The sequence below is a fragment of the Salvelinus fontinalis genome, chromosome 2 (assembly GCF_029448725.1).
Source record: "Salvelinus fontinalis isolate EN_2023a chromosome 2, ASM2944872v1, whole genome shotgun sequence".
NCBI classification, from domain to species: Eukaryota; Metazoa; Chordata; class Actinopteri; order Salmoniformes; family Salmonidae; genus Salvelinus; species Salvelinus fontinalis.
This window is the reverse complement of record NC_074666.1, coordinates 31,488,659-31,516,549: the sequence shown is the minus strand read 5'-3', so window position 1 is coordinate 31,516,549 and position 27,891 is coordinate 31,488,659. Positions and strand designations below refer to the sequence as shown.

Genomic DNA, 27,891 nt, shown 5'->3' with positions numbered 1-27,891 from the left:
TCCCTGTATAATGCACTATGTTTGACCAGAGTCCTATGGCCCTTGGTCAAAATTTGTGCACTATATATAGGGAATAGGGTGCCATTTGGGACACAGTCCAGTCCATCTGTTGATGAAGCCACATGAAGTCAAAAGCTGCATATCAATTGTCTATCCGTCTAGCCAAGCACTGGACAGGTGTAAGTATTGGCTTGAGATACTTTATACCATTATTAAATCCCTGAGATGAGAAGAAATGTGCAAGTCCACACTTTGGGAGAAGGACAATGGATATGCAGCCAATGTTAATGGTCACACAACTTTGAGTCATTAGTAAAGATTCAAAAAAAGGTATTCTATAAAAGGGCAAATAACTGACAAGTTGTTGCAGTAGTATGTAAGACAATGGATGCAGAGTATAGGTTAATTATGGATTTAGAAAATTGCGGTTAACAGCGCCACACTCAGGCAGAAAACGGAATGCTATATTCTCAGCCAGGCCTGTCTTTTCAAAGCAAATTTAATTATATCTTTATTTGTATTTCTAATATATTCGAAACACAGGTTGTAACCAGATGATCCCAATAATTTAGGTAGTAAACGATGCACCCTCTGGTTTGTTCTTTTGAGAACTGTTTGGGACTCGTTGTTTCCTTGTTTAGGACTACTACTCAAAGATTTTTTACTTAAGTCAAAAACGAAATTAACTGAAATACATTGGTCTATATACTAGCATAACTACTCTACACAGAACCACCGCTGACCCATAGCAAAATTACAGGCTATAAAACGTGTCCCGGTGCAACATGCTTAGCTCGGTCCACTGGGGCGTGGCTTACGGAGCGCTCTCTGAAGTAAACGCTCCTATCGTATTTCAACCGATCGAGTTCTCACCACACAACCTTTCCCCGTCATCAATTTCAGCACGGTATAGTAAGAGTAACCCAGCCAACCTATAGACAAAAAAATTATTCGCCATCCCAAGCGCTCCTCCTTGGCTGTTGGTGGGTTAGCTAAAGAGAAGATAGCCAACATTTATGTATGTTTTTGCTTGTTAGCCGTGTATTTATGTAGCTACGGGTGTTTGGTTACTTCAATCGTATCGCTTGTAGGTCCAAAATGCCTAATATAAAGATATTCAGCGGCAGCTCTCATCCGGACCTTGGCCAGAAAATTGCCGACCGCCTGGGACTTGAATTGGGGAAGGTTGTGACTAAAAAATTCAGCAATCAGGAGACATGGTAGGTTGTATTTAAGCAATTTAGATTTTTTTTGACAAATGTGTGAATTTTGTAGTAATTGTTTGCTAACGTTAGATAACGGAAAGTTAAGTTAGCCCACGTGGCCAATTGAAAGTGCGAGTCAGTGGTCGTTGTTGCTAACTATAGTAGCTAAGATTAGTTTACCACAAACCGGGCATTGGAGTTTAACGGCGGTTGGCATCTACAAACCTGTACCAGTAGTATCTAGTTAACTAGTTGTGTTGGCAATTTTATATTTACCATCAAATGAGACCGGGTAAGGGAAGGAGGTCTCGAACTTCAACTCCCAAAAACCGTTTGGATTGTAATCATGGGATGTCATTTCAATGACCTTTCATGGGATCGTCACTTGTTGCCACAATGTCAAACCCCGCCTAATTCTAAAATACATAATCAAATGTGATTTCAAACCTAAATTTAAAGTTATGCCAAACCTTATATTAAGACCAAACAGCAAATGTTAAAATTTTACGATATAGACGATTTTGACGTTGTGGCTTATTTTCATATAACCATATTAATACTTCTGTGTTTTTACTAGTGTTGTAAAATGATCCTGTTTGACAGTAGACATGGGACTTGCTTGCTTGTTGCAGGGTATAAGTAGCAGGTGCCTTTGACATGTGAAAAGCTTAAGAATATTGTTTACCTGGAGGTTTGTAATAATAGTGCTCATCTTGAGTGTTGACATCCATAGGTTTCTTCAATATCATCTGTTTCTTTTTCAAGTTAATGTTGTTGGTATAATGTTACATCACAGAATAGTTGGTAGAGCAGAAATGTATGACTGTGAATATATGGAACATTCATTCATTGAGTTGTATCCATTGACCTGGAAGCCCATGATGCTATGATCTTAATGTTCTCTACTTGTTATGGTCCTGTCACCATGTATAGTCTACTGTCTGACACCACATGATTTACTCCTGCAGCGTGGAGATTGGGGAGAGTGTCAGAGGAGAGGATGTCTACATTGTCCAGAGTGGTTGTGGTGAGATTAACGATAATTTAATGGAGCTCCTCATCATGATCAATGCCTGTAAGATTGCCTCTGCCTCACGAGTCACGGCTGTCATCCCCTGTTTCCCATATGCAAGACAAGACAAGAAGGACAAGGTGGGGGTGAGGGAAACTTAAATAGTTTGTTCTCTATTCACAGCACCAACACACCACACCAGGAATTCCCAAACTTTTTTGGCCCACGACCCCATTTTGATATCTAAAAATTCTCACGGCCCCAACCATGAGGACATTTTTTTGTTGTAATTAACAGCCAATGTTAACTTTTTTTTATTTTTATATTTGGGGCAATGGCAGTCAATTGAAAAACATTCTAATTAGAGGTCGACCGATTAATCGGAATGGCTGATTAATTAGGGCCGGTTTCAAGTTTTCATAACAATCGGAAATCGTTATTTTTGGACACCGATTTGGCGGGTTTTTTTTCACCTTTATTTAACTAGGCAAGTCAGTTAAGAACACGTTCTTATTTTCAATGACGGCCAAGGAACGGTGGGTTAACTGTCTTGTTCAGGGGCAGAACGACAGATTTTTACCTTGTCAGCTCGGGGGATTCAATCTTGCAACCTACAGTTAACTAGTCCAACGCTCTAACCACCTGATTACATTGCACTCCACGAGGAGCCTGCCTGTTATGCGAATGCAGTAGAAGCCAAGGTAAGTTGCTAGCTAGCATTAAACTTATCTTATAAAAAACAATCAATCATAATCACTAGTTAACTACACATGGTTGATGATATTACTAGTTTATCTAGCGTGTCCTACGTTGCATATAATCGATGCGGTGCATATCGTTGCGCCAATGTGTACCTAACCATAAACATCAATGCCTTTCTTAAAATCAATACACAGAAGTATATATTTTTAAACCTGCATATTTAGCTAAAAGAAATCCAGGTTAGCAGGCAATATTAACCAGGTGAAATTGTGTCACTTCTCTTGCGTTCATTGCACGCAGAGTCAGTGTATATGCAACATTTTGGGCCGCCTAATTTGCCAGAATTCTACGTAATTATGACATAACATTGAAGGTTGTGCAATGTAACAGGAATATTTAGACTTATTGATGCCACCCGTTAGATAAAATACGGAACGGTTCCGTATTTCACTGAAAGAATAAACGTCCTGTTTTCGAGATGATAGTTTCCGGATTCGACCATATTAATGACCTACGGCTCGTATTTCTGTGTGTTATTATGTTATAACTAAGTCTATGATTTGATAGAGCAGTCTGACTGAGCGGTGGTAGGCAGCAGCAGGCTCGTAAGCATTCATTCAAACAGCACTTTCCTGCATTTTGCCAGAAGCTCTTTGCTGTGCTTCAAGCCTATCAACTCCCGAGATTAGGCTGGTGTAACCGATGTGAAATGGATAGCTAGTTAGCGGGGTGAGTGCTAATAGCGTTTCAAACGTCACTCGCTCTGAGACTTGGAGTAGTTATTCCCCTTGCTCTGCATGGGTAATGCTGCTTCGAGGGTGGCTGTTGTCGTTGTGTTCCTGTTTCGAGCCCAGGTAGGAGCGAGGAGAGGGATGGAAGCTATACTGTTACACTGGCAATACTAAAGTGCCTATAAGAACATCCAATAGTCAAAGGTTAATGAAATACAAATGGTATAGAGAGAAATAGTCCTATAATTCCTATAATAACTACAACCTAAAACTTCTTACCTGGGAATATTGAAGACTCATGTTAAAAGGAACCACCAGCTTTCATATGTTCTCATGTTCTGAGCAAGGAACTTAAAACGTTAGCTTTCTTACATGGCACATATTGCACTTTTACTTTCTTCTCCAACACTTTGTTTTTGCATTATTATAACCAAATTGAACATGTTTCATTATTTATTTGAGGCTAAATTGATTTTATTGATGTATTATATTAAGTTAAAATAAGTGTTCATTCAGTATTGTTGTAATTGTCATTATTACAGCAACAAACCAAAAAACGGCCGATTAATCGGTATCGGCGTTGAAAAAATCATAATCGGTCGACCTCTAAATTCTAATAATATATCTGATTGTCTTCTCAAATTATCACATACTTTTAATGTGGGGCTATGACAGTCATTTGAAAATTAGTCTGATATGTCTCTTCTCACCGCCACTAATGAGATGGGTGTGCTTGATGCATGTCGCGTCAGGGGGCATGGTCGAAAGTGTGCACCTCATCTCTGCTGTCACATCCAACCTGGATCTATATTTGGTTTTAATGCAGACAAGATAACTGGATCCAGCTTCACACAGATATGAGCTGGCGAAGGGTACCATGAGTTGTAACGCTTAGAGGGAGACTGCAAGTTATTCCCTTTGAGTCGGGAGCAAAAACTTCTACGTTGTCTGCAGCATTCGGTCACATGACCGCTTGATCAGCTGTTCGATTTCACTTACCGGCATGTCAACTGAGTCAGGATTGGGAAGTACGTCAGAAAGCGCTCTTCCAAGTGTTGGAGGTGAGCAGCCATCACTCGTATGGGGCACTTACTGATTCTGTTTTCTGTTAGAAACATGCACAGCTGAGGGAAGGTGTCATGATTCACTTTGGAAAGACTCTCCAATAAGAATTCTTTCCTCTGAATCCACTGATTCACTCATCTGTAAAATGTTTTTGTATTTCCCCTGCATGCTTGCGTTCAGTTTCCCAAATATGTCTGTTACATGACAACAATTCTTCTCTCAATGTGAAAAAATCTTTCCAACACTCCCTCTCTAACTACCAAGCCTTGGTGTGAAATAGAACATTGTCATGCTCTGGTCCCATATCTCCACATAGTTTTGCGAACAGATGTTAATGTAGTTTACAATCAAAGTTACCTCCTGCAATTTATCTCAGAGTTCTGTGCTCAGCTCTTTTGCCACCAGTTGCTCTCAGTATATCCATATGGGAGAGGGAGACATTCAAAACTAGAGTGCAGAGGCTTGCCCTGCCCCGCCATAGATTGAGCCCCATCTGTGCTTAAGTCCACCGTTTGAGCCCATGGAATTTGTTCTTCGTCAATATGGCCACGCAGCACACTGAACATCTCCTCTGCCGTTTTATGCTCTTGAATCGTGAGACCGAGCAATAGGTCCTCGTGAATAGCATTCCCTGATGTGTGTAGCGAACAAAAGTCAATGCATGGGCATCTCGGCCCTCACAGCTAATTTCCATTTGGAGAGCATACACTGGGGAGTTTGTCATCCAGTCAGTTTTCTTTTGATTGCTAGCAATAGCATTAATTCTTAGTTTAACAGTGTTATCTGACAACGGTATTGCTGTGAGTTTCTGCACATCTGCCTCCCCACACATTGTTTTCACTATATCAATTGCATCCGGTGACATGAACATCTCTGCAATAGTGTGGTTTTATAGTGTAGCGGGCCTAGCAATTCAGTGGGAATGAAATTCTCCCGCGACCCCATTTTTAATATCAGGAGACCGCACATGGGGCTCGTAACCCCTAGTTTGGGAACCGCTGCTCTGCACTATCAATATCAGTCAGTTATTTGATTTGCCTGCTTTTCAAAAACGCCCTATTGGACGAACCACTTTGGTTGAATGGACTAATTAGGGTTGCACATTTTGGGGAATATTGAGGTGGAAACTTTCTTGGGAATTAACGGAAATATATGCAAATTATTAATACCATTTAGATGTTTTTTGCATTTCATATATTTACCATATTATATTGAAACAGAAACATAAGTTAAAATGTTTATTATAAGTAGACATTGCAAATGATTAAATCCATCAAAAGAAAGGGAATATTGAATGATCCCAATGATCCATTGCATCTCCCAAAAACGTTTTCAACATGCATTTGTAAAATGATAACCAAAGCTTTAGTTTCTAGACTGTCTTCCTCTCAGGCTTCCATGTCTTCTCCTTGGACCTCCTCAATGTCCAACTCTTGAACATCAGACTCTGAGGCCTCATCTTCACTTTCCAACCTTGTTGAGGATGGCTCATTATCTGGCTCAAATTTGCCTGGATGGCCACCAATTTTTGAACCCTTGTATTGGTCAGCCTGTTGCGTGCTTTGGTGTGTGTGTGTGTGTGTGTTCCCAAACAAGGACCAGTTACGCTCTGAGGCGGCTGATGTTGGTGTGATTTGGAGGATGATGGAGGCAACAGGGGAAAGAGCCTCAGATCCACAAAGTCCCTTCCACCAGGTGGCTGATGAGATATGTTGGCACGACTGCTATATTGCATCTCCATCCCAAAGCCCTTGCTTGGAAGTGTACTTCGCCAGACTGCCAAGAACTGTGCCCTCATCCAGGCCAAGGTGGCAAGGCATGGTAGTGATGACACCATAGGCCTTGTTGATCTCTGCACCAGATAGGGTGCTCTTACCAGCATACTTGGGGATCCAACATGTACGTTGCGGCGTGTATGGGCTTCAGGCAGAAGTCTTCACGCTTTTTGATGCATTTCAGAACTGCAGTTTCCTCTGCTTGGAGGAACAGTGAAGTGGGCAGGGCAGTACGGATTTATTCTGCAAGCAGAGTCTGAACATCCGACAGGATGGCATTGTCTCCCTCAATCTGTTCAATGGCTACTGCTATAGGTTTCAGGCTGCTTACCACTCTCTCCCAAAATACATAATCCAAGAGGATCCTCTTGATGGCAGACTGTGATATGGCCATTTCTTGGAGAGACTCCTTCCCCTCCAGGAGAATGTCAAACAGTTAATTATTGTAGTTAATTATTCCTTGCCCACAAACATTTGACCACCCATCAGAGATGATTGCAAAACAGTCTGCTTTCTCTATGATTTGCTTGACCTTCACTTGAACTCTGCATCCAGAAAATGAGAAGATAAAGTATGTCTGGTTAGAGGGGTGTATGCTAGGCGAAGAACATTCAGAAATCTCTTCCAATAGACATTGCCTGTGAGCATCAGAGGTGAACCAGTTGCATACACAGCTCGAGCAAGACATTCATCAGCATTTCTCTGACTACGTTCCTCCATTGAGTCCAAAAAACTTCTGGTTCCAGGAGGACCATGAGCTGTTGCTATCGATAAGGTGTCTGATTCATAATTTTCACCTCGAATAGAGGAACTCTTGTCAAAGGTTGCTTGTTGTGAGAGCTGAGAACTTTATGCACTTGGCCAGATGATTCTGCATCTTTGTTGCATTCTTCACATGATTTGGCTTAGTATTTGCAAATGTACACAGCTTTTTCTTCTACATTAGCTGCAGTGAAATGTCTCCACACATCAGATAGTGTCCGTGGCATTTTACTGTAAAGATGAGAAAAAAAAGAGTAAAAATAATAATACAACTCCAGAAATAGTTTAGCAGTTAGATTAAACTACTTTCTAAGATTTTTTTTTTTTTTTTTTAATGAAGCATGTATGGAAACAGGCGAATTAACACTCTTCAGTTAGCAGGCTCAAGCAAGCTAAACCCCACATGGTAGAAAAAACTAACTAACAGAAATTAGCAAGTTAGAAATGATTTTAACACACTTTGCTGTAGGCTAATATTTACTAGTTAACAAAAAATGATGTATGTGATATAAAATATATTCACCCCACCCGGTATTGTAATCAAAACTTACCAGAAAGCATGTAGTCCTTGACTCAGACAGTGTAGTAGTGTGGACTAAATAGCGTCTCATTAGTGTGCAAGATCTTGAGAATCAGCTGCACATGTGATAGAAGTGTGCATGCGAGGGTTGCAATTCCATTGAATTGGGGATAGTTTAACCAAAATACGCCACAAGACCTATAATTAACTTGTGTACCGCACAAAAATGGTTCACTGTTATAAGCTAATTATTTTGATGAATTTAAGCAACATTTCCAAAATTCCAGGGCTTAACTTCCCATGAAAAACTTCCGGAAATTTACCGGAAAGTTTCCGACCCTTTGCAACCCTACTGACAAAGCTAATTCAGAAAGGAGAAGGGTAATTCATTTTTAAAAATATTTTTTTAATATATACTCTGCTCAAAAAAATAAAGGGAACACTTAAACAACACAATGTAACTCCAAGTCAATTACACTTCTGTGAAATCAAACTGTCCACTTAGGAAGCAACACTGATTGACAATAAATTTCACATGCTGTTGTGCAAATGGAATAGACAAAAGGTGGAAATTATAGGCAATTAGCAAGGCACCCCCCAAAACAGGAGTGATTCTGCATGTGGGGACCACAGACCACTTCTCAGTTCCTATGCTTCCTGGCTGATGTTTTGGTCACTTTTGAATGCTGGCAGTGCTCTCACTCTAGTGGTAGCATGAGACGGAGTCTACAACCCACACAAGTGGCTCAGGTAGTGCAGTTCATCCAGGAAGGCACATCAATGCGAACTGTGGCAAAAAGGTTTGCTGTGTCTGTCAGCGTAGTGTCCAGAGCATGCAGGCGCTACCAGGAGACAGGCCAGTACATCAGGAGACGTGGAGGAGGCCGTAGGAGGGCAACAACCCAGCAGCAGGACCGCTACCTCCGCCTTAGTGCAAGGAGGTGCACTGCCAGCGCCATGCAAAATGACCTCCAGCAGGCCACAAATGTGCATGTGTCTGCTCAAACGGTCAGAAACAGACTTCATGAGGGTGGTATGAGGGCCCGACGTCCACAGGTGGGGGTTGTGCTTACAGCCCAACACCGTGAAGGACGTTTGGCATTTGCCAGAGAACACCAAGATTGGCAAATTCGCCACTGGCGCCCTGTGCTCTTCACAGATGAAAGCAGGTTCACACTGAGCACATGAGCACATGTGACAGACGTGACAGAGTCTGGAGACGCCGTGGAGAACGTTCTGCTGCCTGCAACATCCTCCAGCATGACCGGTTTGGCGATGGGTCAGTCATGGTGTGTGGTGGCATTTCTTTGTGGGGCCGCACAGCCCTTCATGTGCTCGCCAGAGGTAGCCTGACTGCCATTAGGTACCGAGATGAGATCCTCAGACCCCTTGTGAGACCATATGCTGACACATGCACATTTGTGGCCTGCTGGAGGTCATTTTGCATGGCACTGGCAGTGCACCTCCTTGCACTAAGGCGGAGGTAGCGGTCCTGCTGCTGGGTTGTTGCCCTCCTACGGCCTCCTCCACGTCTCCTGATGTACTGGCCTGTCTCCTGGTAGCGCCTGCATGCTCTGGACACTACGCTGACAGACACAGCAAACTTTTTTGCCACAGTTCGCATTGATGTGCCTTCCTGGATGAACTGCACTACCTGAGCCACTTGTGTGGGTTGTAGACTCCGTCTCATGCTACCACTAGAGTGAGAGCACCGCCAGCATTCAAAAGTGACCAAAACATCAGCCAGGAAGCATAGGAACTGAGAAGTGGTCTGTGGTCACCACCTGCAGAATCACTCCTGTTTTGGGGGGTGCCTTGCTAATTGCCTATAATTTCCACCTTTTGTCTATTCCATTTGCACAACAGCATGTGGAATTTATTGTCAATCAGTGTTGCTTCCTAAGTGGACAGTTTGATTTCACAGAAGTGTGATTGACTTGGAGTTACATTGTGTTGTTTAAGTGTTCCCTTTATTTTTTTGAGCAGTGTATAATGACAGTGGCTCAATGGTCCTTCAGGCATTGTATAAGCATAGAGGTTAACAATGTTCTTCTTCAGAGTCGGGCACCCATCTCTGCAAAGCTGGTGGCCAACATGTTGTCAGTGTCGGGAGCCAATCACATTATCACCATGGACCTGCATGCCTCGCAGATACAGGTGAGCAATCTGGCACATTAGTTGTCTCATTCCATCAGTATATTGCAGTCACTATTGTAGTATTCACAAGTAAGATGTAAAAACTATTCATTAGACTATACTTGTTACATACTGTAATAGTAAGAAACAGGTTTATAGTTCTATGTTAATTGTGATGTAACTTTGTGGAATAATTGACATCATCTGTAGTACCATAACCTCACCAATCTGTGGATTCCCCTTGCAGGGTCACCTCTATAGCAGACAGGCTGAATGTGGACTTCGCGCTCATCCACAAAGAGAGAAAGAAGGCTAACGAGGTGGACCGCATGGTCCTGGTGGGGGACGTGAAGGACAGAGTGGCCATCTTGGTTGATGACATGGCAGACACCTGCGGCACCATTTGCCATGCTGCAGATAAGTGAGTCACTACTGTTTTTTAGCTGCATAGATCTTTACAGAGTAGAGACTGAATATTCAATCTTTAAATGTACTACCGATACTGAGGAGCTATTACATTTGTTTAGGGAACAGTCTCTGAAAATACAAATTTGATAGCAAGGTTGTTTACAAACAAAAGGGGGGGATTCAACCTATTTTCATTTTCTTTTTTGTTTGTCTTTTTATCCTTCTGGACATCCAGGCTCGTCTCTGCTGGAGCTACAAAGGTCTACGCTATCCTGACCCATGGGATCTTTTCAGGCCCTGCCATCACCCGCATTAACAATGCCTGTTTTGAGGCTGTTGTTGTCACGAATACCATCCCTCAGGAGGACAAGATGAAACACTGTTCAAAAATACAGGTCAGAATAGCGCAATATATATATTTTGTACAATTAAAGGTAAAATACACTGCATGTCAAACAGTCAGCAATAATCTAATGAATTCATGGCTTGTGAAATTATACCTAGGCTAAAATATAAGCCTTCCACAATCATAAGACCCACTAATAATTAGTGCTGAGCGACTAACTGAAATGTAGGTTATTTTTTGTTGTTTTTTAAACAACTGACAGACGTTGACTCAATTTGTTTGAGTTCCATTTCATTCGTTTTTTTCCCTATGAGCTCAAGGCGCACGTTGCACAGTTTCTCTACAGATAAATCAGATCCATCCTGAACTGTGATGTAGTAGGGAGTTGTAATTTCCAACAGGCAAATATTCTACATACAGTACCAGTCAAAAGTTTGGACACACCTACTACTGTTTGTTTTTTCTCTATTTGGACTATTTTCTATATTATAGAATAATAGTGAAGACATCAAAACTATGAAATAACACATGGAATCAAGTAGTAAAAAAAGAAAAGTGTTAAATAGTTTAGATTCTTCAAAATAACCAACCTTTGCCTTGACAGCTTTGCACACTCTTGGTATTCTCTCAACCAGCTTCACCTGGAATGCTTTTCCAACAGTCTTTAAGGAGTTCCCACATATGCTGAGCACTTGTTGGCTGCTTTTCCTTCAGTCTGCGGTCCAACTCATTCCAAACCATCTCAATTGGGTTGAGGTTGGGGGATTGTGGAGGCCAGGTCATCTGATGCAGCACTCATCACTCTCCTTCTTGGTCAGATAGCCCTTACACTGCCTGGAGATGTGTTGGTGTCATTGTTTTGTTGAAAAACAAATGATAGTCCGACTAAGTGCAAACCAGATGGTGTGGCTTATCGCTGTTGTAGCCATGCTGGTTAAGTGTGCCTTGAATTCTAAATAAATCAATGACAGGGTCAACTAGAGGTTGACCGATTAATCGGAATGGCCGATTTTAATTTGGGCCGATTTCAAGTTTTCATAACAATCGGTAATCTGCATTTTTGGATGCCGATTATTGTTAACTTGAAATGACACAACGACAAGGTTCCAGTTTAACAAAGTTTACTATACTATATGAACACACTACAAGGTAGCCATAACACTCGAGGCTAGGTCCAACAACCACTAGACTTCCTGCGCATGCGCATTCTTGACTGAGTGATAGCCCCATAATAACAGAAATATAGGGATACTTAAAACATGAACTTAACAATCTCCCCCTTTTCTTTAAAGACAAATAAAACATCAACAACATAATTAAATGTCCAAGTATTATTCAAGATCCCCATTACAAATGGGTTGTGTGACAGTTTTTATTTGTATTACTCAAGCTGCCACTTTCCATTACTGAGAGCTGTAGGAGCGAGAGCCTGTAGGAGCACAAGACCGGATGCTCCTTTTTTAGTCAGACAGTCAGCAAGCTTTTCCTTTGTCGTTGACCACAGAATCCGCTGGATTCTCTGTGCTTGAATAAGTTCCTTGATGCTGCTAATCTCAAAGTCTTTTCTCTGACAGACTTGGTTGACTTCACAGCATCAACTAATGAGTAGTTGACAGTGACACAAACTACAGGTAGAAAGTGCCGTTTTGTCCCACCAGTGTTAACCTAGCGAAGCATCACTGAAGACAACTAGTTTCAAAGAGTCATCTTTTCCAACATGCTGAAACTTTAAAGTCACTTTTTGTGATTTCAGTTTACGAACAACTTTGTTTGCCTCATGAATGGTTTGTACAGTGGCGTGTTTTGTGTTAGATGCCAAGTTGCAACCATCAAACCAGGTCTACTCTGTCTCGCAGCCCATAAAATTTGTCCTATCTTTGACCTCAATTGACCAGCTTCAATTCCACAGAGGGGAATTCCTTTGTACGGCTCTTGAAGAATCCATGTGGATAGGTTGAAGATTCTTGATATAGCTTTCCTGTTGCATCAGTATTTTTCCATCAACTGTAATAAACTCTATGCCAACATAACAAAAATGATCATGCTCCTCACAGCCAACCTAGAAAACAGCTTTGAGGTGTGGAATCACAGTTGAAGCAAAGGTCTGTGAGCCACCCCAGATAAAGTCATCAACATGACAGGCAAGTACTCCAGTCACATTGCAGTCTTGATCAAGCCAATAGAAGACTGCAGGATCCACTTGTGACATTTTTCCACCTGTATTCAGCATTGTTGCCTTGACTTTGTTGTACCAGTAGAGTGATCCATCTGCCAGTCCATACACACACTTCTTTAGTTTCCACAGTGTTCCTTCGCTTTTAGCTTCAGGCGGAGGTCGGACGTGAATGTCCCTTGACAGCTCTGTTCCCTGCAAACATCCAGATTTGATGTCTATGGAATTAAGTTTCCATTTTTTCTGGCAGATCACTGACATCAGCAATCTGAGTGACTCTGAGGTGCATGTCGGTGAGTCTTTTGGGAGTTCTTTAGCAGCCAGCTCCTCAAAACCTCTAGCCACTAGACGTGCTTTGGGCACTATTCCAGTTAAGGATTCTTTAAGGGTACACACCCACCTTGTTGAGACACACTTTTGGCCAATGTCTTTGACTTCCTCAAACACTCCATTTTTCCTCCAATTACTGAGCTCATCTAGCTAAGCTGAGTCAAATGACACATCCTTTGTTTCAAGTACATCATCATTTTGAATGTCATGCTGTTCTTCTCGATTTCCCATTGGTTCAATTCTGATATTATCTACAAGTGGCAGGTCAGCTGACCCTGTTGTACCAGAAAGTGTAGCTGGTTCAGAGTACTGCAAGTTGTACCAGCTCTTGTGTCTTGCATTTCCTGCTCGTCCAATTACGGTTCCTGTATGTGGAATACCACTTTCTCTGTCCGTGTATTTAACAGTTTGTCCAGTTTTCAGATTGGAACAACCATGTTCTCTTAACACATGTGGCTGTTGAATGTTTTCCTCATTTGAACGCTCAACAGTAATACCTGTGGCATGGTTGAAGGTCTCTGCTCCATTTCTTGTGTCAGTTTCAGTGGCCATATCATTGGATGCGACATCTGGTAGGTTTGTGTCTGTTACTGTGTCCTTTTTGTCATTTTCATTAGGAGACTGATTCTCAGCAACAGCCCCTCTATCTTGTTGATCATTTACTTTCCGCAATCTTGAGTGATGCACCCTGACAGTCATGCCTCCGTGCCTCACAAATATCACCACACCATCTTGACCAATGACTACTCCCGGTCCTTTCCACTCTTGACAGTCAACTCGTTTGTAGTACACTTTGTTTCCAGTTTCGTACTTCTCATCATCATTATTCCCTGAACTGCTGAGTAACTTCTTCAGTGATGCTTCGCTTAATAGTAAGGGGATATCTGTAGGGACCACCTCTGTTTCAATGTGACACTTAGTCTGACCAATTTTTGCTGGTATCTTAACTCTCTTGGTAGAATGGACAATTCTCCCATCTCCAAATTTGAAAGCTCTGTTGCTTGGTGTGTCAATCATATTTTGTACTTCTTTCATATTTAGTTCACTGACATAGCTATCAAGCCATTTTGCACCACACACTGTCCGTGTACATGCAGTATCAATCACAGCAGATCCTAAGGATTCAACTATAAAAATCTCAGTATCAAAAGCAGATTCATTTGAAAACAGTGTAATGTTACACTGCTCTATCTCTGTGTTTACATTTTCCTCTGTTAGTTTAACTTGTTCATTTTTATGAGGACAGTCTTTAACCCAATGGTAAGTGCTTTGACAAATAGCACATTTTGATCTCCTTCCATTTTTGTCCAGTGGATTTGTGCCTGGAAATGGCGCCCTCTTCTGGTTGTCTTGAGAACGTGACTTGTTGGCGCCTTTTCTGTGCTGCTCGATGTAATATGCTGCGTCACTCGCTTGCATTCCATCTGTTATTGGCGCGACAGACGTCTTCTCACCAAATATTCTTTTTAGTGCCGACTTCATAGATGCAAAAGTCAACACAGTACAAGCAGTCAAAGCCAACTGTTTCCCCCTACCATCTAGACAAGCAGTATCTAGTAACTTGAACGCTAACACTGCATCTGGGAGAACCATGTCGTACTTGCGCATTCTATTGTACCTCTGTTCGAAATCAATGATGTAGTCCGCCATTGCAACCGAAAAATCTCTCGTAACACTGTCAAAGTTTGAATATGCCTCGTAGGCACGGTCTTTCTCTTCTTTGAGAAATACAGAATCCAGTGCTGTGATCAAAGTTCCCATACCGTCATCCTTGTTCAAATCCTCAACGGATATTTCCAGTGCTGTATCTCTCGCTCTTCCCTCGAGCGATAATACCACCGCAAGTGCTTGCTTTTTCGCGTCCAGATTAGTAACGCGTATCCAGATTCCCAGTTCATTTTTCCAACTTTCGTACGACCTCTTCTCGTCGAAGCGAGGTGGCACGTTGTAGTTAGAAGCCATCTTCTGCTACCAATGTTAACTTGAAATGACACAACGACAAGGTTCCAGTTTAACAAAGTTTACTATACCATATGAACACACTACAAGGTAGCCATAACACTCGAGGCTAGGTCCAACAACCACTAGACTTCATGCGCATGCGCATTCTTGACTGAGTGATAGCCCCATAATAACAGAAATATAGGGATACTTAAAACATGAACTTAACAATTATGGCCAATTATATTGCAATCCACGAGGAGACTGCGCGGCAGGCTGACCGCCTGTTACGCAAGTGCAGGCAGCAAGGAGCCGTGGTAAGTTGCTAGCTAGCATTGAACTTATCTTATTTAAAAAAAACAATCTCTTAACATAATCAATAGTTAACTACACATGGTTGATGATATTACTAGTTTAACTAGCTTGTCTTGCGTTGCATATAATCAATGCGGTGCCTGAAATTGTGTCACTTCTCTTGCGTTCAGTGCAAGCAGAGTCAGGGTATATGCAGCAGTTTGGGTCGCCTGGTTCGTTGCGAACTGTGTGAAGACTATTTCTTCCTAACAAAGACAGTAATTCATTTGCCAGAATTTTACATAATTATGACATAACATGGAAGGTTGTGCAATGTAACAGCAATATTTAGACTTAGGGTTGCCACCCGTTCAGTACAATACGGAACGTTTTGTTTTCTAAATAATCGGTTCTGGATTTGACCATATTAATGTCCCAAAGCTCGTATTTCTGTGTGTTTATTATAATTAAGTCTATGATTTGATAGAGCAGTCTGACTGAGGTGGTGGTAGGCAGCGGCAGGCTCGTAAGCATTCATTCAAACCGCACTTTCCTCCGTTTGCCAGCAGCTTTTCGCATTGCTTGAAGCACAGTGCTGTTTATGACTTCAAGCCTATCAACTCCCGACATTAAGCTGGCAATACTATAGTGCCTATAAGAACATCCAATAGTCAAAGGTCTATGAAATACAAATGGTATAGAGAGAAATAGTCATGTCATAACTACAACCTAAAACTTCTTAGCTGGGAATATTGAAGACTCATGTGAAAAAGGAACCACCAGCTTTCATATGTTCTGAGCAAGGAACTTAAACGTTAGCTTTTTCAAATGGCACATATTGCACTTTTAGTTTCTTCAACACTGTGTTTTTGCATTATTTAAACCAAATTGAACATTTCATTATTTGAGACAAAATTTATTTCATTTATGTATTATATTAAGTTAAAATAAGTGTTCATTAAGTATTGTTGTAATTGTCATTATTACAAATAAATATAAACAGTCGAAGTTTACATACACCTTAGCCAAATACATTTAAACTCGGTTTTTCACAATTCCTGACATTTAATCCTAGTAAAAATTCCCTGTTTTAGGTCAGTTAGGATCACCACTATTTTAAGAATGTGAAATGTCAGATAAGTAGAATTATTTATTTCAGCTTTTATTTATTTTAATCACATTCCCAGTGGGTTAGAAGCTTACATACACTAAATTAGTATTTGGTAGCGTTGCCTTTAAATTGTTTAGCCTTCAACAAGCTTCCACAATAAGTTGGGTATATTTTGGCCCATTCCTCCTGACAGAGCTGGTGTAACTGAGTCAGGTTTGTAGGCCTCGTTGCTCGCACACACTTTTTCAGTTCTACCCACAAATTTTCTATAGGATTGAGGTCAGGGCTTTGTGATTGCCACTCCAATACCTTGACTTCGTTGTCCTTAAGCCATTTTGCCACAACTTTGGACGTATGCTTGGGGTCATTGTCCATTTTGGAAGACCCATTTGCGACCAAGCTTTAACTTCCTGACTGATGTCTTGAGATGTTGCTTCAATATATCCACATCATTTTCCTCCCTCATGAAGCCATCTATTTTGAAGTGCACCAGTCCCTCCTGCAGCAAAGCACCCCCACAACATGATGCCACCCCCGTGCTTCACGGTTGTGATGGTGTTCTTCGGCTTGCAAGCTTCCCCTTTTTCCTCATTTACATTTACATTTAAGTCATTTAGCAGACGCTCTTATCCAGAGCGACTTACAAATTGGTGCATTCACCTTATGACATCCAGTGGAACAGCCACTTTACAATAGTGCATCTAGATCTTTTAAGGGGGGGGGGGGGGGGCAGAAGGATTGCTTTATCCTAGGTATTCCTTGAAGAGGTGGGGTTTCAGGTGTCTCCGGAAGGTGGTGATTGACTCCGCCGTCCTGGCGTCGTGAGGGAGTTTGTTCCACCATTGGGGTGCCAGAGCAGCGAACAGTTTTGACTGGGCTGAGCGGGAACTGTACTTCCTCAGTGGTAGGGAGGCGAGCAGGCCAGAGGTGGATGAACGCAGTGCCCTTGTTTGGGTGTAGGGCCTGATCAGAGCCTGAAGGTACTGAGGTGCCGTTCCCCTCACAGCTCCGTAGGCAAGCACCGTGGTCTTGTAGCGGATGCGAGCTTCAACTGGAAGCCAGTGGAGAGAGCGGAGGAGCGGGGTGACGTGAGAGAACTTGGGAAGGTTGAACACCAGACGGGCTGCGGCGTTCTGGATGAGTTGTAGGGGTTTAATGGCACAGGCAGGGAGCCCATCATTATGTTCCTCCAAACATAATGATGGTCATTATGGCCAAACAGTTCTATTTTTGTTTCATCATACCAAAGGACAGTTCTCCAAAAAGTACAATCTTTGTCCCCATGTGCAGTTGTAAACCGTAGTCTGGCTTTTTTATGGCGGTTTTGGAGCAGTGGATTCTTCCTTTCTGAGCGGCCTTTCAGGTTATGTTGATATAGGACTCGTTTTACTGTGGATATAGATACTTTTGTACCTGCTTCCTCCAGCATCTTCACAAGGTCCTTTACTGTTGTTCTGGGATTCATTTGCACATTTCACACCAAAGTACGTTAATCTCTAGGAGACAGAACACGTCTCCTTTCTGAGCGGTATGACGGCTGCGTGGTCCCATGGTGTCAACTTGTGTACTATTGTTTGTACAGATGAACGTGGTACCTTCAGCCATTTGGAAATTGCTCCCAAGGATGAACCAGACTTGTGGAGATATACCTTTTTTTTTTAATACCACAGAGGTCTTGGCTGATTTCTTTTGATTTTCCCATGATGTCAAGCAAAGAGGCACTGAGTTTGAAGGTAGGCCTTGAAATACATCCACAGGTACACCTCCAATTGACTCAAATTATGTCAATTAGGCTATCAGAAGCTTCTAAAGCCATGACATAATTTTCTGGAATTTTCCAAGCTGTTTAAAGGCAGTCAACCTCTGACCCACTGGAATTGTGATACAGTGAGTTATAAATTAAATAATCTGTAAACAATTGTTGGAAAAATTACTTGTCATGCACAGAGTAGATGTCCTAACCGACTTGCCAAAACTATAGTTTGTTCACAAGAAATTTGGAGTGGTTGAAAAATTTGTTTTAAGACTCCAACCTAATTGTATGTAAACTTCCAACTTAAACTGTATATAAAAATTGGCAGATTAATCGTTATCGGCTTTTTTTGGTCCTCCAATAATCGGTATCGGCGTTGAAAAAACATAATCAGTCGACTTCTAGTGTCAACAGCAGTGCACCCCCACAAGATCACACCACCTCCTCCATGCTTCACTGTGGGAACCACACATGCAGAGATCATCCGTTCACCAACTCTGCATCTCACAAAGACACCGCAGTTGGAACCAAAAATCTAAAAATTGGACTCCAGACCAAAGGATTTTCCACCGGTCTAATGTCGGGGCGGCAGGTAGCCTAGTGGTTAGAGCGTTGGGCCAGTAACCGGAAGGTTGCTTGATCGAATCCCTGAGCTGACAAGGTAGAACTCAGTCGTTCTCCCCTGAACAAGGCAGTTAACCCACTGTTCCTAGGTTGTCATTGTAAATAAGAATTTGTTCTTAACTGACTTGCCTAGTTAAATAAAGGTTAAATAAATAATAATGATTAATGTCCATTGCTTGTGTTTCTTGGCCCAAGCAAGTATGTTCTTCTTATTGGTTTCCTTTGGTAGTGGTTTCTTTGGAGCAATTTGACCATGAAGGCATGATTCACGCAGTTTCCTCTGAACAGTTGATGTTGAGATGTCTTACTTGAACTCTGTCACATTTATTTGGGCTGCAATTTCTGAGGCCGGTAACTCTAATGAACTTATCCTCTGCAGCAGAGGTAACTCTGCGTCTTCCTTTCCTGTGGCGGTCCTCATGAGAGCCAGTTTCATCATGATTGTTTTTGCGATTGCACTTGGGTAAACTTTCAAAGTTCTTGACATTTTCCGGATTGACTGACCTTCATGTCTTAAAGTAATGATGGACTCTTTGTCCTTTGTTTATTTGAGCAGTTCCTGCCATAATATGGACTTTGTCTTTTACCAAATAGGGCTGTCTTCTGTATACCACCCCTAACCTTGTCACAACACAACTGATTGGCTCAAACACACACCTTAACAAGGCACACCTGATAATTGAAATGTATTCCAGGTGACTACCTCATGAAGCTGGTTGACAGAATGCCAAGTGTGCAAAGTTCAAATCCAATTTTATTGGTCACATACACATGTTTAGCAGATGTTATTGCGGGTGTAGCGAAATGCTTGTGTTTCTAGCTCCAACAGTACAGTAATATCTAACTTCACAACAATACACACATCTAATGGAATTAAGAATATATCAATATTTGAACGAGCAATGTCGGAGCGGCATAGACTGAAATACAGTAGAATAGAATACAGTATACATATGAGATGAGTAATGCAAAATATGTAAACATTATTAAAGTGACTAGTGTTCCATTATTAAAGTGGCCAGTGATTTCAAGTCTAAGTATATAGGGCAGCAGCCTCTAAGGTGCTAGTGATGGCTATTTAACAGTCTGATGGCCTTGAGATAGAAGCGGTTTATCAGTCTCTCTGTCGCCAAGCTTTGATGCACCTGTACTGACCTTGCCTTCTGGATGATAGTGGGGTGAACAGGCAGTGGCTCGGGTGGTTGTCCTTGATCTTTTTGGCATTCCTGTGACATTGGGTGCTGTAGGTGTCCTGGAGGGCAGGTAGTTTGTCCCCAGTGATGCTCCACCCTCTGGAGAGCCCTACGGTTGCGGGCGGTGCAGTTGCTGTACCAGGTGGCTATACTGCACGACAGGATGCTCTCAATTGTGCATCTGTGAAAGTTTTAGGTGCCAAGCCCAAAAAAAATCAGCCTGAAGTGCTGTTGCGCCTTCAGCACACTGTCTGCGTGGGTGGACCATTTCAGTTTGCCATTGATGTGTGCGCCGAGGAGCTGTAAGCTTTCGACCTTCTCCACTGCAGACCCGTCGACGTGGATAGTGGGGTGTTTCTGCAGTTTCCTGAAGTCCACGATCCTCTCCTTTGTTTTGTTGACATTGAGTGAGGTTATTTTCCTGTCACCACACTCCCAGGGCCCTCACCTACTCCCTGTAGGCTGTCTTGTCATTTTTGGTAATCAGGCTTACTACTGTTGTCATCTGCAAACTTGATTGAGTTGGAGGCGTGTGTGGCCACGCAGTCATGGGAGTACAGGAGGGGGCTGAGCATGCACCCTTGTGGGGCCCCTATGTTGAGGGTCAGTGAAGTAGCGGTGTTGTTTCCTACCTTCACCACCTGGTGGTGGCCCGTCAGGAAGTCCAGGACCCAGTTACACAGGGTGGGCTTCAGACCCAGGGCCCCGAGCTTAATGATGAGCTTGGAGGGTACTGTGGTGTTGAATGCTGAGCTATATGAACAGCATTCTTACATAGATATTCCTCTTGTCCAGATGGGATAGGGCAGTGTGCAGTGCGATGGCGAGTGCGTCGTCTGTAGATCTAAAGGGGGCGGTAAGCAAATTGAAGTGGGTCTAGGGTGTCCGGTAATGTAGAGGTGATACGATCCTTGACTAGCCTCTCAAAAGCACTTCATGATGACAGAAGTGAGTGCTACGGGGCGGTTGTAATTTAGTTCAGTTTCTTTTGCTTTCTTGGCTACAGGAACAATGGTGGACATCTTGAAGCATGTGGGGACAGCAGACTGGAATAGGGAGAGTTTGAATATGTCCGTCAACACTCCAGCTAGCTGGTCTGCGCATGCTCTGAGGACGAGGCTAGGGATGCCGTCTGGGCCGGCAGCCTTGCGAGGGTTTACACACTTAAACGTCTTACTTATGTCGGCCACGGAGAAAGGGAACCCACAGTCCTTGGTAGCTGGCTGCGTCGGTGGCGCTGTGTTATCATCAAAGCGGGCAAAAAAGGTGTTTGGCTTATCCGGAAGTCAGATGTCCTTGTCTGCGATGTGGCTGGTTTACCTTTTATAATCCCTGATTGTCTGTAGACCCTGCCACATACGTCTTGTGTCTGAGCCGTTGAATTGCGACTCCACTTTATCTCTACGGGCGTTTTTCCTGTTTGATTGCCTTACGGAGGGAATAACTACACTGTTTTGTGTTCGGCCATATTCCCAGTCACCTTGCCATGGTTAAATGTGGTGGTTCGCGCTTTCGGTTTTGAGCGAATGCTGCCGTCTGTCCATGGTTTCTGGTTTGGGTAGGTTTTAATAGTCAGTGAGTACAAAATCTAAACATTTCCTGAAGCTCAGTTACTGTATCCGTGTATTTGTCGATATTATTCCGAGGCTACCCGGAACATATCCCAGTCCATGTGATCAAAACAATCTTGAATTCTTTTTAAAAATGTAACCTTTTATTTAACTAGGCAAGTCAGTTAAGAACAAATTCTTATTTATAATGACGGCCTACCCCAGCCAAACCTGGACAACGTATGCCGATTGTGCGCCGCCCTATGGGACTCTGAATCACGGCCGGATTCGAACCAGGGACTGTAGTGATGCCTCTTGCACTGAGATGCAGTGCCTTAGACTGCTGCGACACTCGGGAGCCCTGGGTGAAGCATGGATTCCGATTGGTCAGACCAGCGTTGAATAGTCCGTAGCACAGGTACTTCCTGTTTGAGTTTCTGCCTATAGGAAGGGAGGAGCAAAATTGGGTTGTGATTAGATTTGCTGACGGGAGGGCGGGGGAGGGCCTTTTGTAAAGTTGAGTAGCAGTGGTCCAATGTTTTCTCAGAACAAATGCTCAGTCAATGTGTTGGTAGAACTTCGTTAGGGTTTTCCTCAGATTAGCTTTGTTAAAATCCCCGGATACAATAAAAGCGGCCTCAGGATATGTGGTTTCCAGTTTGCATAGTATCCAGTGTAGTTATTTGAGGGCCGTCGTGGTATCGGCTTCAGGGGGAATATACACGGCTGTGAGTATAACAGAAGAGAATACTCTTGGCAGTAGCTCTATTGAGATGACTCGGAATGAAAAAGTCATCAAATAAAACAATTTACACAACTGAAATATTTTATTAAAGTAATGTGAATAAATTAAGTGATACGCAATCACTACCATCATGGGACTTTAACTACTTTTTATTCTGCATTCAATCAAACTGATTATTTACATAATTGAACCGACCTCGAAGCACTAAATCACTCAGCACTACTAATAATTTAATTATTTTATCAAAATAGTTTAACTTGCTTTTTTTTATATATATAATCACTGATCTGGCTTTCAAGTCTGAAAATGCCTTTTGGTTACAAATTTAACCAGAACCATGCACATTCACTAATAATGACCAACTTAGCAGGCAGTATAGAAAATGCACACTGGCCTCATAAACATCTCTCAAGCCCACGTGCTAGGGAGTAGCCAGCTAATCTTTATATTTATAGTCTAGCTAATTTGGATCAATTTGCTTGCTAACAAGGTAGAACAGTTGAATAATTAACACACCCTTTTGTCAGTCTCCAACTGTTTGAACAGCATGATAGACTGTCCACTTTGTTCAGATGTTGAATTCAAGTGGCCTACCTTTCTCAGAATGAGAACGTGTTGCCAATTCCTTATAATTGTTGTTTATGCTCATCGCACATTTTATAAAATAAGTCTGGCTAAAATGCTGCTAGGGGTATCCGCACTTAACAAACTGAGCATCCATTTTCCAGACTCAATATTCATTGATACTCCTTTTTTTCCGGTGTCTGCTCATCGAGGAATTTGAGGAGTTGAGTCAACCTTTCCAATGATACCCTTTTTAAAGTTCTCGTCTATTACAGTAAAATAATTTCTCAATGTGTCGGTGTCCATATGACCGATTGTTGGACCAAACCTCAAATGCAAATGTCAAGTTGAAACCACTTGTCAGAGAAGGTTTTCTTTAATCTTTGTTGTGCATGGGAGGGTGTGTGTGTGTGATAATGGGAATGTGCACCATCACAGAAGTGAAAACGACGAGACCAAAAAGACATGAGAACAAGTGGGCTTTAGCGCTTATACATTTTTTTAAATAGAGAGATTCTTGTGATATAGGCATTTAATATCGCACTAAAACATAGTTAATTTGATAAATCGCCCAGCCCTGGGTGTGAATCCCTGCCTTAGCACCTAACGCTTTACTTGTTGTTGCAGGGTTTAGGTCACTTGGGGAATTTAAACATTATATTATTTTCTAAAATAATTTAATTGTAGTTCATTTTCTGAACTGTAAGATATTCACTGAAAGTTGCTGAAGTTTGGACAAAAGTTTTGCTATCAAATAGCAGATCACATGACACCAGTACAGAGCACACATACCGACCCCCCCCCCCCCCCCCCCCCTCCACTCCATAGCAACCTCTTAAAAAACAATGTAAAATGATTAGCTAAGCAGCAGTCTGTCAACATCTTCATTTCCATGGCTTAGCATGTTGCCTTAACTACAGTATCTGCTTGATTAATTCTTACTGTGTATTGCATTGTCCTCGCTCTTTACTGTGTTGAAACTATGCTACAGTGTTTTTAGATAGTAACTCCGACCCCTTAACTTTTTCCACATTTTGTTACGTTACAGCCTTATTCTAAAATAGGATTGAAATAATTGTATCTACACACAATACCCCATAATGACAAAGCGAAAACAGGTTTTTAGAAATGTTTGCAAATGTATTAAAATTAAAAACGGATACCTTATTTACATATGTATTCAGACCCTTTGCTATGAGATTTGAAATTGAGCTCAGGTACATCCTGTTTACATTGATCATCCTTTGTTTCTACAACTTGATTGGTCCACCTGTGGTAAATTCAATTGATTGGACATGATTTGGAAAGGCACACGCCTGTCTATATAAGTTCCCACAGTTGACAGTGCATATCAGAGCAAAAACCAAGCCATGAGGTCAAAGGAATTGTCCGCAGAGCTCAGTCAGAATTTGTGTTGAAGCACAGATCTGGGGAAAGGTACCAAAAATTGTCTGCAGGATTGAAGGTCCCCACAGTGGCCTCCATCATTCTTAAATAGTAGAAGTTTGGAACCACCAAGACTCTTCCTAGAGCGGGCCGCCAGACCAAACTGAACAATCGGGGGAGAAGGGCCTTGGACCAAGAACCCGATAGTCACTCTGACATAGCTCCAGAGTTCCTCTGTGGAGATGGGAGAACCTTCGAGAAGAACAACCATCTCTGCAGCACTCCACCAATCAGGCCTTTATGGTAGAGTGGCCAGACGGAAGCTACTCTTCAGTAAAAGGCACATGACATCCCGCTTGGAGGTTGCCAAAAGGAACCTAAAGACACTCAGACCATAAGAAACAAGATTTTCTGGTCTGATGAAACCAAGATTGAACTCTTTGGCCTGACTGCCAAGCGTCTGGAGGAAACCTGGCACCATCCCTATGGTAAAGCGTGGTGGTGGCAGCATGCTGTGGGGATGTTATTCAGTGGCAGAGACTGGGAGACTAGTCAGGATCGAGGCAAAGGTGAATGGAGCAAAGTACAGAGATCCTTGATAAACTTACTCCAGAGTGCTCAGACTGGGGCGAAGGTTCATCTTTCAACAGGACAACGACCCTAAGCATACAGCCAATACAACGCAGGAGTGGCTTTGGGACAAGTCTCTGAATGTCCTTGAGTAGCCCAGGCTTGAACCCGATTGAACATCTCTAGAGACCTGAAAATAGCTGTGCAGCAATGCTCCCCATCCAACCTGACAGAGCTCGAGAGAATCTGCACAGAATAATGGGAGAAACTGCCCAAATACAGGTGTGCCAAGCTTGTAGCGTCATACCCAAAAATACTCGAGGCTGTAATTTTTGCCAAAGGTGCTTCAACAAAGTACTGAGCAAAGAGTCCAAATACTTACATAAATATGATATTTCAGGTTTACTATGCAAAAATGTCAACCTGTTTTTGCTTTGTCATTATGAGGAATTGTGTGTAGATTTTAATGAGGGGGGGGGGGTATTTTTATCCATTTTAGAGTAAGGCTGTAACATAACAAAATGGGGAAAAAGTCAAGTGGTCTGAATAATTTCCGAATGCACTGATATATTACACACATACTGGTGTTTAGTTGACCAATTGTTTTATCTTTGGCGTTTAGGTTATCTGTGGGGAAATATTCAATAAGTCTGAGTGAGATTCTGGTTTGTTAATTAGTTCTCATTTCAGGTTATTGACATCTCCATGATCTTGGCAGAGGCTATTCGTCGGACACACAACGGGGAGTCTGTGTCGTATCTCTTCAGCCATGTTCCCTTGTAACAACCCCACCCTTTTCCCCCGGTGAACCTGTACCAAAGGAGGGATGTCTGGAGCACCACCATCACAGCCCATTCATTCATTCCCTGTGTCAAGAGAAGGGATGGAAGTAGTTAGTAAATACTCCTACTGTGGGGTAGGCTACTTTTTCCAATATTCTGTTATTGCACTGGCTATCTACAGTTTTGACCTTTTGACTTGTCAAATGCAGATTTGAGTTACTTGGTGTAATAATATGCCAGGGTGTTTCATATAAGCATTGTCTATTGAAAGTTGTAGTTTACATTGCTGCTGACACCCCATTTGAGAGAAGCACTCCAAGATGGCTAGTTCTGTTTTATGAGCTTGTTTTTATTTGTCACTGATATTTTTTTATATTGGGGGGGACTTGGGCCTCCTTGAAAAATGAAGCTACCCATTTGCATTTCCTAGACAGTATTTTTAGTTTTACGACAAGCTGCTTTTGGCACAGTTCAAGAATAAAGCATTGTGTATTGTTTACATCCTTGCTTTAGTTAAGCTAGTCTTTATGCTAAATAAGCTTTGTTTTTCATGCGTTATTCTAGGAAGCGCTTGCTGTTCAAAATTCCTTTAGTGTCCTTAATTCTATGCCTTGGCGTGTTGATACCATGATTTAAATATTTAGTTGCATTGTTTTATGTAATTGTAATCGAAACATCACTTGCTGTGCACACACACTGAGTGTACAAAACATTAGGAACACCTTTGCCCTCAGAACAGTCTCAATTTGTCTGGTTGTGGACTGTACAAGGTGTGAAGTGTTCCACAGGGAATCTGGCCCATGTGTGAGGTTTGGCTGGATGTTCTTTAGGTGGTGGACTGTTCTTGATACACACAGGACATTGTTAAGTGTGGAAAAACCTAGCCGCGTTGCAGTTCTTGACTCAAACCGATGCATCTGGCACCTACTACCATACCCCGTTCGAAGGCACTTAAATATTTTGGTCTTGCCCAATCACCCTCTGAATGGCACACAATCCATGTCTCAAGGCTTAAAAATACATTGACCTGTCTCCTCCCCTTCAGCTACACTGATTTGAAGTGGATTTAACAGGTGATCTCAATAAGAGCTAGTTTTCACTTGGCAAGTATGTCACAGGTGTCAAACTCATTCCACGAGGGCAAAGTGTCTGGGTTTTCGCTTGTACTTGATTGATGAATTAAGGTCACTAATTGGCAAGAACTTCCCACACCTGGTTGTCTAGGGATTAATTGAAAGGAAAACACATAAACCTGCGGGCACGAGGCTCTCCGTGGAATGAGTATGAAACCCCCTCGTCTGTCATGGAAAGATTTTGTACACCGTGTATACCTAATGAATGCGATTCAATGTCTCGTGCACATCTGCCATCTTTTATTCGTCAAGCAATAAGACCTTCAATGCATGGAGCTTCTAATGTCCCTGTCACATTCATTTAGCTTTACTAACCCAAGTATTTTTGCGAGGTATTGGAAAGTTCAAATTAAAGGAACTTCAGCGCTCAAACTCGGGAAGCCTTCGCGCACTCACCGCTTGGGGTAGCATGCGCCCCTTCAACTTCAGTTCAGTCTTCGTCCATTTAGAAACGGACTGCTTGAGCAGCTCAAAAGCCTGCGTATGTGTAAGGCCTAATTTTTTTTCTCCTTTTTATTATAAAGTATTGTCATCCATATAACTCAAACACGGCTGTATCTGCTTTAATAACTGGTAAGAGCAAAACACTGCGAGGCCGTTATACCCCAGAATCAAATCTTTATGATGTTTTTACTGTTTAAATTAGTCTGATTTGAGCTGAAACTATAACTCCCTTTTAAAACCGAGTCAACTCTAAGACATCTGCAGATTGATTTGAGGATCCTTGTTGCCTTATGTGGAAAATGTGCAGGATTTAACATTGCTCCCATGATATGAGATATCCTGCCCTCCACAACATGGACACTTGAAATGGATTTATTGGGTTATGATCTTGGAACAATAAAATGATATCTGTAACTTTGAATCGTTTTCATTATTTTTTATGTTTTTTATCTATGCAGTTCAAAGTGAAACTATGATTGGGGAACTTGTCAGTCAGCAGAGGTCTCAGTCTAAAGTTGCTGTTTTCATATGTATGACTTATATTCCTTTGATGTAATAAGCCATTTATTTTGGGGTAGATGCATCACACAAAAACAGCGCATGCCTACCACCAAATAATGAGAGTAAGGTGTCCAC

At 42.1% G+C, this 27,891-nt stretch overlaps 1 pseudogene; it reads left to right on the top strand.

The window, feature by feature from the left end:
- Positions 1-808: 808 nt before the first annotated feature.
- LOC129816695 (ribose-phosphate pyrophosphokinase 1-like) lies at positions 809-27,676 on the top strand (annotated as a pseudogene).
- The last annotated feature ends 215 nt before the right edge of the window (positions 27,677-27,891 follow it).